The following is a 9360-nucleotide window of genomic DNA, read 5'->3' as shown; positions in this document are numbered from 1 at the left end:
ACAAATGTGAAATATTTCCTTCTACCCATGCCTATATGCCTTGCTGTTCTGTCATCTGATTTGCTCTACTGTCCAGCTACATCACTTCCTCTTCCTGCCCAGCTCTGTCACTTCCTGTCTGTCTGTACAGACCTCCAGACCTCCATGGTTAACTAGTGTTGGAATTTAAGGTGTGTGCCACCACACCTGGCTGTTTCCAATGTGGCCTTGAACTCCCAGAGATCCAGACAGATTCCTGCCTGCCAAGAGATAGGATTAAATGTTTATGCTAACACTGTATGACTTTTTTGTTTACTTATAATGGCTTGGTTTTTCCTCTGATCTCCATGCAAGCTTTATTTATTAGAGGACAAATAAAATATCACCACATTTCAGCACAAATATAATAACACCACGCATTCCTACATACATTGTCTAAAAATAACTGGAATGAAAAGGAGCATGGACAATTGGTTGCTTACCTAAATGGGTTCCATTTTTTTACATATTGATTGCATAGGTCATACATCATTCATTCACCTGATAACTAATTACATTTTACTAAGCCATATTTTAACTGATATCAGAATTGAGTAAAATACTGGGTAATCCTTTCCATTTTACAGGGAAATTAAAAACATATGAATAAAACAACATCTGCAAAATGAATCAGAAAGTAATGAATAATCACTTAAAGTAATTTCAACTCATTTTTAGAATGAGTCTAGGTATTTTTTTCTTTTGTAACTCTCATCTTATTATCAAAAGACAAGTGAAAGTAATTGAGGAAGGGATCTAGTGCCTTCATCATGATAATTATATTTTTTTTTATTCACAGTAACTGTTTCTATTAAAATCCACCCTTCAGTGAAGCTCAAAATGGAAAGAAAGATAAAATGTGTTAACAAGTTATCTGCATGCTTTGTGCAATTATAACATAAATAGGATATTATATTTGGATTTTAATGTTATTTAATTAAATAATTTGGATTTAATATTAGAAATTTTTTGAAATATCACTTAAGAAAATCCTGTGGATTTTTGTACTTTTTCAATGCATATATTCAGTACTGTCATTTTATAAAGACTATGTATATTCTTTTAAAGTATATCTTACATCCTTTCTTGCTAGCCAATACACATGTGAAAACTCTTTTGGTCCAATTTATTTTGTAAATTCTGAGCTTTATCGTATCTTATGTGGTAGAGAACAGAGGTTTTCTCCCCAGCCCTGTTTCCTGTTTTCCCTACTAAGTTTTCCTTGTAGGTGCCTAAGATCTGTCAGTGGTGTAGAGAGTCAAACATTCTTCCACATCAAGGCTTTACCTACCAGAAAATCTCTCTTGTTCCCCTTCTCTAATAGTTATCCATGTCTTGTGGTTGACACTTTTTTCATGATTTTTGTCTTTTGGCATCAAGGTTTTCTAGTTGGGTTAAGAAAATTAGGGGCTATAAAGAAAATATTAATCTCATGTCTCACAGAAAAATATTACTCCAAGATAATAAGCATTTTCCTATGTGTTGGCTATGAGGTATTTGTGTAGTATTTTATGTGAAGTACCTCACATAATCTTATCAGCTGTGTGACTTCTAACTCATTGAAAACTCATTTTATACATAAAAATAATGAGGTTCAGAGAAACAAATAAAAGAGCCAGACAAGGAATAAACCAAATGTAAACCTAACACCTATGACTTTGCCAGGTAAATTTTTATATATTATTTCATGCATTTCTGACAATGATCTTTCATATTGTCTTAGAAATAAATCTATATTTATTTCATCTGCTTTAAGATAAAATATTATGTGTCTACTAATTTGTAATTGTTTAGCATTTTCAGAAACGAGAAATTGGCAAATGTAAAAAGGAAAAAAAGAAAAAGAGAAATCAACAACCAAATTATACAACTCATGGAAAATACTTGTTTCAGAGTTATTAGTCACCTGGGTTACTTGAACTAAACTTGGTTATTTGCTAAATATTTAGAAACAAGAATTCATATATTTAGTTGTTTTGTACTATTCATTATCTTTCTGTTTTCATGTAAAAATATAATGTCTTCTTTGACATACTTTTTGTTGGAGAATATTCCTTTACACTGTGTGAAAATGTGTTGTAGGAATTCAATCTGCTCAGCAAATGACTTTGGGGTGACAAGCCCTAGGGCATGGTCTTGTCTGCATATGTGACTGGATAAGAGCTGAGGAAGAGGGGTCCTGCACTCTCTTAGATGGTTGGAGTAGGAGCAAACAGTGGAGAGTGTGGCTTTGCAGTTGGTCTTCATCGTCCCTGGGTAGGATGGCAGGACAACTGCAGATGGATCAGTAGTGGAGTCTTGTTCGATATTCTTTGAGTCTGTTTTTCCATTGCACCCCTTAATAAATTGTTGACCAGCCTTTTGTGGGTTCTCACTTCAAAGATATGTCACTGTTATTGGTTCAATAAAGAGTTGAATGGCAAGAAGAAGTTAGGATTTCTGGGTACAGAAAAGACTCAGGGAAGAAGAAATGTGGGGTAGCAAGCCAGATGCAGAGAAAGCAGCATGAGCAACAAGGAGAGATGAGGTAACGAGCTACATGACAAAACATAGATTAAAATAAATGGGTTAATTTAAGTTCTAAGAGCTAGTGAGACAAGCCTAAGCAAAGGCCAGGATTTTATAATTAATAATGAGTCTCTGTGTCATTATTTGGGAGCTGGCAGTACAAAGAAACACTTGCTACATTGTTCACTGCTTTAAAAAAAATTCTAAAATACCCTGTCCTCATTGTTATCAAGCTAGTCTATTTAGACATACCAATTCATAGCCCAAGGATTCATCTCTTTATTTCTACAGACATCTTTATAGTATTTTAGACAATTTTCATAATATTTGCCTTTTATGAGAAAAATTAGAATTTAGGTCAAGCTAAGTATATATTTTCTTTACTCAAATTATATATACAAGTAATAAATACAAAAAGAACACACATTACTCATGCATGTGTGTGCCTCAAAATTCACAAGGAGTTTATTTTAAGACTCATTTGTCTCCCAAAAGTGAAGGATGCTCACATATCCTTAGTAAATCCCATCATATTTGACTCAAAATTACACAAACATCCACTGTTGTATAACAGTTTCCTCCAAGTTTGAAATATTCCATCCCTCAGGAATTTCTTTTAGAAGGAAGGTAAACAAATCAAAATAGCCTCAGGAAATCCCTGAAACTGACAAGAATTTCTAGGCCCTCCCTGTCATAGCAAGCAATAAAACTGAAAAACCTTCCCAGTTGACAGGAAGCTGAGTTGTATGAAAGATACTGACAAGCAGAGTTGCCCAGAAGACACTCAGATTTTAAAAAACGGCAAAGGAGAATCCAAGACCAGAGCACTTTCCTGGAAGAAGCATAAACCAGCCAAACTGCCTAGAAGAGCTTTAGACCAACTGAGGCACCTGAAAGGGACACTCTCCAAACTCTTGACCTGCCTACAGGCTGTGCAGTGTACTCCAGGTTCTTAGCTTTGTGAAATGTCACCTGTACAGAGGTGGGCTTTAGTGACACAGTTGTCTTTGAGTTATTTCTACTCCTCTAAGGATCTCCTCACCTATATTCCTATAAATAATCCCAATAAAACACATTGGTTCACCAAGGTGGACTTTGGTGGTGTCCACACTTTGGCCTGTTATGGGTTTCCTATCTGGGATAAGTAGACATGTGTATTGTATCTCCCAGGAAACACTTTTTTCATGCAACAACCATATATAAAATAAATCATCATTAGATTATTTTAAACAATTAATTCAATGTGGATACTATTTAAAAAATTGCTATTTTATATATCATATTCTACAGAGAATAATGGAATGAATTTGGAATAAATCATGGAGTAATGAAATGAAAATAGATGTCTGAATATATTCAACACAGGCACTTAAGTTTTTAAATAATTGTACCTACTTAATATGTACCTACTTAAATCCATAAATGAGGAAGCAACAGATATGAAGACCCTGATTTATATATGTAACATCATACTCGGGAATAGCTGTTTAAAGTCTAGACATGAAACTAACTAATAATAATCCTTTACAGTACCAACTCAGGTGGCAATAAACTATGTCTTTCTCTTACTAAGTCAATGTAAGTAAAATATTAATTTCAGCATTATTCTATATGCATGTAAAGTTTTATTCATTATGTGTTATTATTCTACACTTTCAATAATTTTAAAATAACAAGATGATGACACAAGCATGCATTCTATATTAGTCCTAAAAAGTATGAGTATCTGTTTATATTATGTATTTGCTTTTACAATTTACATTTAAAGTACTATCTGGAATCGCATCAAATACTGGAGACAATTAAAGAGAAAGAATGCTGAAATCTTTGTCAATATAATGTATTTGAGGTGCTGTGAAAGCAAGCAGACTATGAATATTTCATACCCTCTTTCTATTCAGATTTTTGAATTACCACCACCACGCTTCTTGTCAAATCATAAACTCAATTCTGCAAAATGTTGACTTATGTATTTCAAAGTGTTGACACTGCCCATGATGAAATTCAAAAGCCTAAGAGAAAGGCAGATAGTGATGCACTGACTTTGGAAAGATGGCTGTTTTTCACAGAAAGGTGAGAGCAACAATTGTGGATGGACTGCTTCAAGCTGACACTGTACTTTCTCTTCCCACCTTTTGGCCTGAATACATTCTCATCATTAGAACTCTTACTAGAATACTGCAAACCCAGGAGACTGGATAGTTAACTGCTCATGGGAGTAGTTGCATAAATCCCTAGATCCTTTCTGCTGAGAAAGAAAAAGCCCAAGGCATTTCCTCTGTTTTCCTAAGCTAGATGCAACAGTAGCTAGGTTGCTTTCCTACAATCTATTGCCAACAAGCATTTACAGAGATAACTCCCACACAAATTAGTAATAATGAAATCTTTGTCTCAATTTGTGTTTCTACAGAGAGTTAAGACAATATAAGGAACCCAGGTGTCTAAGACAATATAAGGAAGGTAGAAAATAGGTTAATAGAATTTTATTTTCTTTGGAGAACTCCATACATGAGCACCACATCTATAGCATTTCTTCCCCTCCCACCCCAACTCATCTCCTGTCCCCTCACGCACACACATGCACACACACACACACACACACACGCACACACACACACACACACACACACACACACAAAATACAAACACACACAAGTAGATATATAACTTACTGAGTTTGGGCAACCCTGTGTCCTAGTTTCAGATCAGTATATGAGTGCTATCCAATGGGTCTCCTCAAGGCAAAGTCCACAGGGACAGTCTTACTTGGCAAGGACCAGTGGACTTGGATACAGCACAGAATACTGCTGGAACTGTGTGGCCTGCATGTTCTCTTCTCTCTCATAATATTGATGATACTCTTGGCAGGTCTTAGTGTCACTTTGTCAGTCATACATGGGACATATGTGATCATTCCTGGAAACCCCAGTTTTTCTCTCAAATATTTCCCCTAAAATCCTTTGGCAACTGATGCTTCTCAGGCTTCTTATCTAAAAATACCCACTGTCTCTCCAGATCCTGGGAACTGTTCTGATCAGTGCTGACAGGATCAGAGCTGGGAAGTTGAGGAAGTTCAAGCTAACTGTTCAAGTTTATGGCAGATCACTCCTATTTCTATAAATATGCTTTGTTAAGTTTTGAATGATATTGTAGTTCTTGAGAATGTGTGCCTGTGTTTTTGTTTGTTTGTTTGTTTGTTTGTTGTTTCCAGACAGGGTTTCTCTGTGTAGTTTTGGTGCCTGTCCTGGATCTTGCTCTGTAGACCAGGCTGGCCGCAAACTCACAGAGATTTGCCTGGCTCTGCCTCCAGAGTGCTGGGATTAAAGGCATGCAACACCGTCCCCTGCCTGTGTGCCTATGTTTATCACCTTTTCATTTGTGAAGACAGAATGTACCTGGCTCAATATTTAACCAAATTAGCAAAATGCTGAGCATTATTTTTGGTTTAAAAGATATAATGATATAAAAGTTGGGAAAAAACATGTTTGACATATTTGTTTTTGCCTAGAGAGCAACATTGGAGGGTGGGAAAAGACATGTTTTTTAGTATAGAAAAACATGCTTGTTTTTGAAGTATAAATAAAGATGGATCGAACTATTCTGAGATGGTCACTTCTTTGAAATTCATCTGGTGGTTGAACACTCCTTCATTTCTTCTGCTTAAGCCCCCTTCCCCATCTCAGGGCCTGAACCCAGGCTGTGGCAGGACCATAGTAACTGAGTCCATGCCACTTTGTATGCGTTTCCAGAGCTTGCCATTTTGGCTTAGAAAACATAATGTTGCTTATTCCTGGAGGACACTGAATTTCCCTGTCTCAGGCATTGGCTACTGGTAGCACTTTGTCTAGGCCTGGAAATCTCTTCCATCCAGGTTGGCATTGTAGATGTAACAGTCTCATTAAATAAGAAATACAGAGCCAAATGCAGAGTTAAAAGCCCAAGAGGTCAGAGTAGTAGCCAAGAGCTGATACTAAAAACCCTTTAGTACCCTTCACTGTCGCTGCTGTCCTTCCCCTGAGCGCAAAGTCCATCCACTAAAGCCCTGTTCTGATCAATAACATCTACAATCGCCACCAGCTTTCCTGCATGAGGCCCAAAGGAGATGTAGGCTACCCGGCCAATCTCCACGAAGCGCCTGAACACCATGTTGGTGGTGTTCAGCGAGGACAGCAGTGAAGGATAAGAAAGGGTTTTTAGTTTCAGCTCTTGGCTATTGCTCTGACCTCTTGGGCTTTTTTTTTTTTTTTTTTGGTTTTTCGAGACAGGGTTCCTCTTGGGCTTTTAACTCTGCATTTGGCTCTGTGTTTCTTATTTAATAAGATTGTTCCAGCTACATTTGACGCCCACATGGCAAGGATTCATTAAAAACCGCTCAGCTCAGCTTGGCGACTTGGCGGCCCACTGGCTCTCCGGCTCCCCAGCTCGGGCCAGCTCGGCCTAGGCCCCAGTCCTGAGCAACCGACCATAGCTACAAGCAGTTACCCACAGCTGGAGCTACTTTCGGCTAGATTGACAACTCAAGGGGCTTAGGCTTAAAAAAAAGGGGAAGTGTTGTGGATGATTGATTGATAAATAAAACACTGATTGGCCAGTAGCCAGGCAGGAAGTATAGGCAGGACCAGCAGAGAGGAGAATTGAGAGAACAGGAAGACAGAGAGGAGGAGACACCAGCCTGCCGTCCAGGGAGCATGATGTAAAGGCAGCAGGTAAAGCTATGGAACACGTGGCGACATATAGAGTAACAGAAATGGGCTGAGTATAAGAGTAAGAGCTAGACAATGGTAGGCCTGAGCTAATGGCCGAGCAGTTTAAATAATGTAAGTATCTGTATGTTTATTTTATAAGTGGGCTACAGGACTGCTGGGGCTTGGCACGACCCCGAGAGAAAAACTCTAGCTACGTGGCATGATCATTACACCAGTCTTGTTTGGGCAACTACATTGTTGACATTTCATAGAAGCATTTTCTTACCCTACTTGACACATCTTCAATTCAAACTATATATCTCAGGCTCAAGAAAAATCATTTAAGAGGGTAGAACAAGTGTAAGAGCCAGATAATCAGGACACCCAGAGAGTGTTCCCTAAACAAAAATAGACTATTGAAGCATTACTATATATACATACACACACACACACACACACACACACACATACAAACACACACACACATATATATATATATATATATATATATATATATATATATATATATATATATATATACTATTGAAGACACAGAAAGAGAGACAGAAAGAGAGATTTTGATAAAGGTTGCTTTCTATTGAAGTCCAGCACTCTTTCTTCAAATAAAAGATAATAGTAAGTCAGTAAACAGAACTGTGTTGCAATAAGAAGTTTGGTATGATATTTCTCTCTCACATGCACATGCTCCCTTGTTTTCTTTTTTTGTTGTTGTTGTTTTATTCCTTTGATTTTGTGATGGTTAGCACTGATTGACATTTGAGAGAATGTACAGTCACATAAGAGATGGGTCTCTGAGCATTCTAATAATTTTGAATAAATTAACCAATATGGGAAGACCCATCTTCATTTTTGGTGGGACCGTTTCTGGAAAGGTGCTTGTAGACTATATAAGATTGAGAGGGCAGGCTGAGCACTAGAAATCCTGTATGCATCCTTTGTTTCTTGACTGTGGGTGCTGTGGAACCAATAGTTTCAAGTTTCTGTCATCTTGATATTCTCACCCTGTGCTACACAATTGGCCAGGTTGCTCTTGAAATACAATGTAATGGGTACTTTTGATTCTTTCCCTTTCTTTTCTCATCAAGATTTCTTTTCTATTAAGGTGGACTTCTCTTGTCCAGCCTCTGAATTTTGCTAAGATGTATTATTCAGAGTCATAGGAAACAGAAACTCTACTCAGAATCAATGATGAAAGGAAAAGTTTATTGTAAAAGAGACATTTATTAAGTGTGGTTATGATTAAGCCAGATAAAGAAATGGAAATGATAGGACATGGTCTGGAAAGGACAAGAAAAAAGGGTCTGGCTTGCCTATCCTGATCACAGTCAGAGAACTTCAGACATCACTGATTCAGTTCACTTTGTACATGAAGAATATATGTGTTTTTCTTTTTCTTTTCTTTTTTTTTTAATTTTAGCTTTTTTGTCTGTTTGTTTTAAGATTAGGTGTTGCTATGTACCAGTGGCTGGTTAGAACTCATTATTGTAGATCATGGTAGCCTTGAGCTAACTGGTATTCTGCTTGCCTTTGTCTCTTGAGTACTGGGATTAAAGGCATTAGCCATCATACCGAGCATGACAATTCACTTTCATGACATCTCGTTGAGAATATTAATTGAATTCTTCTTACTTAGGGCCAGAACAATGTATAGTTTTGGGTTTCTAGTGCTCTATTCTTTACTTAAACCTAAACACTAGAACTTGTGAATTCACTCTAAGTTTGTCTACAGAAATCTTTATTACATTTTAACCTTGCTATGAATTGTACTGTTTGAGCAATGTTAAAGAGGAAAGGACTTGCTTAGCTACTATCAGGGCAACTTGAGGGCCACCAATATCTTATGCATATCACTATAAAAAAAACTAGCCAGGTGGTGATGGTGCACACTTTTAATCCCAGCACTCGGGAGGCAGAGCCAGGTGGATCTCTGTGAGTTGGAGGCTAGCCTGGGCTACCAAGTGAGTTCCTGGAAAGGCACAAAGCTACACAGAGAAACCCTGTCTCAAAAAAACAAAAACAAAAAAATCTAATCATTGTTCTCCTTGGAGATGCCAATCTATCTGTCAGGTATGCTTTAATTCACCCCCACCTCTGCCCAACTTTGTAATATCCATTGTACTTACAGTCT

This window comes from Peromyscus eremicus, chromosome 10 (genome assembly GCF_949786415.1).
Source record: "Peromyscus eremicus chromosome 10, PerEre_H2_v1, whole genome shotgun sequence".
Taxonomy (NCBI): Eukaryota; Metazoa; Chordata; class Mammalia; order Rodentia; family Cricetidae; genus Peromyscus; species Peromyscus eremicus.
Note: the sequence above shows the minus strand (reverse complement) of the source record.